Here is a 2499-nt window from a genome sequence, read left to right on the forward strand (position 1 = left end):
TTATCCTGGATTATGTGAGTGGGTTCAGTGTAATCACTAGCGTCTTACATGTGAAGAAAGAGGCAGCAGAATGATTGTCAGGGTGGTGTAGTATGAGAGATACCTGAGCAGCTGTTGCTGGCTTTGGAGATGGAAGGTGCCACTGGCCAAGGAATGAGGGAGAGGCAAGAAGGCAGATTCTCCCCTCATCTCCAGAAAGGAGAACAGCCTCGTAGCACCTCAATGTTGGCTGAATGAGATCCATGACAAACTTTTGATATCCAGAGCCATGATGTATATTTGCGAGAGGGTTTTAAGAGTCAGAGTATCACTTTGTCGCCTAGATTGGAGTGCAGTGGTGTGATTATAGCGCAATACAACCTTGAACTCCTGCCTTGATCCTCCTGCCTCAGCCTCCCAAGTAGCAATGATTGCAGGTGAGTGTCACCATGCCCAGCTAATTTTTAAAAAAAAATTAAAACATATTTTGTAGTGACAGGTTCTCACTATGTTGCCCAGGCTGGTCTTGAACTCCTGGCCTCACGTGCTTCTGCCCCCATCTTGCAAAATGCTGGGATTACAAGTGTGAGCCACCTTACACCTGGCCTTATGTGCATGACTTTAAGTCACTAAATTTGTGGTGACTAAATTTGTGGTGACTTTCCATCAGCAATAGGAAACTAACATATGATCTTTCAGCAGAATGTGTTTAATGGGGTCCCCTAGTTCCGTTTCTGTCTATAAGAAAAGACACCTGTGAGGGATGAGGAGAGGCAGCAGGTTTGCTGGACCTCAGGGCCCTGGAGACCAGGCCTGAGACTGTGGCCGTGCCACAAACGGGGCCTGTCGTCAGAATGGCCAGGGGAAGGGCGCGCTGTCACTGATAGCCTGGCACTGCTGGGGACCTGGCTAGGCTTTTACCCTCTTCCACTCAGGGCGCACTCGACAACTGTCCTTTCACCCACTCATTCGTTAATCATTTATAGACACTTTCGGGGATCCAATAATGTTCCAGACACTTCCTTCTGGGCAGTGGTGAAAGTGATACCAAAGATCGGGTTATGGACCACGTCTGAATGTGAGATTTGGCAACAATAACCATAGTGACAGTGATGGGGGCCATTTATTAAGAATTTATTATGTACCAGGGTCCATATTGGATATCTGAAAAATATTTTCCCTAATCTATACAAGGAAGACAGCTTTAGCCCACTCTCTAGATTCTCAGAGAATCTGACCTGCCACTGGCCACAGAGAGGGGGTGCAGAGAATGAGATGTAGCTTAGGTCTCTCTTGCCTGAAAGCTTGTGCTCTTTCTGTGACATTGTACTAACTTTCTTTTGGTGGGAACTTCCAGTAAGGACCAGAAAACCTGCTAGACAAATTCTAAAAGAGCCGTAACACTATATACAGACTTTCAAGATAGAAAATGTCTCTATCATTTTAGTAAATCACATGCCCTGTGCTTTAGCAGCGTTACCTGTAACGCTCACACAGCCTGTGTGGGAGGTATCCTTGTCTCCATGTTACAGATGAGGGCACAGAGGATCCCAGAGTCACACAGCTAGTAAATGTTGGAGCCAGGGTTACTGAGCTCCAAATCCCATGTTTGGTCTACAAGGCAGGCTGGCTCATGACACAGCCCTTTGCATCAATTCTGCATGTTTAAGTACCACCTCTGCTCTGTCACCCACTCCCCTGTCCCCTGTGTAAGGGTCATGTGCTCAGGGAGGAGGGATGCCTTGCCCAGCATCGGCTGATTGGTTGGCATAAGAGCCAGCAGTACCCCTGGGCTTTCTCGCCCTGCTTCCCACCCACTTGCCTGCATTCTGGGGACAACACTGGGCTAGGGGGTTGGGGAAGCAGGAGGAGCACCTGAGCCCTTTGGGACAATGTGGTAGAAGCAGGAAATAACTCCGTCAGCAGCCAGGCTTTGGCCAAGGGGCCACAGTGGGGGTGACAGGAGCACAGTGCCACTGGGGTTTCTGTGGAGTCCCCTCTGCCTCGCCCACCTGCAGCAAGGCTTAGGATCCCAGGTCTGCAGGGGGCAGAGGCTCCACGTAAAAGGGAGGGTATGAGTGACTCCATCTTTCTCCTGAGCGGACCTAGGCTCTGTCAGAACAGGCCCCCTTAATATGGTGCCCTTTGCTTGGGGAAGGAGGAAAGAAAATAGAAGCAAGCCCCACATTTTGCCAGTGGAATTTCTGGGAAGTGGCTTCCCAATGTGCTTAGCAGATTATCCGAAGACTCATTTTATTTTCCACAGGAATATGCTGTTATTAGCGCTGTGATTCTGACCGCGAGTGTCTCAGAGAAGTTGTGGACACGACTGCCTTGGGCCAACAGGCTGAAGCCTTCTCCTCTGGGGTCTCTCTTCAACCTGCTACCCAGAGACTTGAATTTGGTGCAGATACACCTGGATATTCAGGCAGTGGGCTGAGCTCCAGTTTGGGACATAGGACCCAGCTCTGGTCAGTGAGATGGGAGGGGCCCCGGCTGGGGTGTTCATGGGAGATTTTG

At 49.7% G+C, this 2499-nt stretch overlaps 1 non-coding gene across 1 annotated transcript; it reads right to left on the reverse strand.

Annotated features, from left to right (window-relative positions):
• Positions 1–1322: 1322 nt before the first annotated feature.
• Positions 1323–1385, reverse strand: LOC111726777. Its single transcript, XR_002774477.1, has one exon. It is a non-coding gene; the product is annotated as a U7 small nuclear RNA (small nuclear RNA).
• Between the last annotated feature and the right edge of the window lie 1114 nt (positions 1386–2499).

This window comes from Otolemur garnettii, unplaced genomic scaffold (assembly GCF_000181295.1).
Source record: "Otolemur garnettii isolate 467f Iridium unplaced genomic scaffold, OtoGar3 scaffold00079, whole genome shotgun sequence".
In the NCBI taxonomy this organism is placed as follows: domain Eukaryota; kingdom Metazoa; phylum Chordata; class Mammalia; order Primates; family Galagidae; genus Otolemur; species Otolemur garnettii.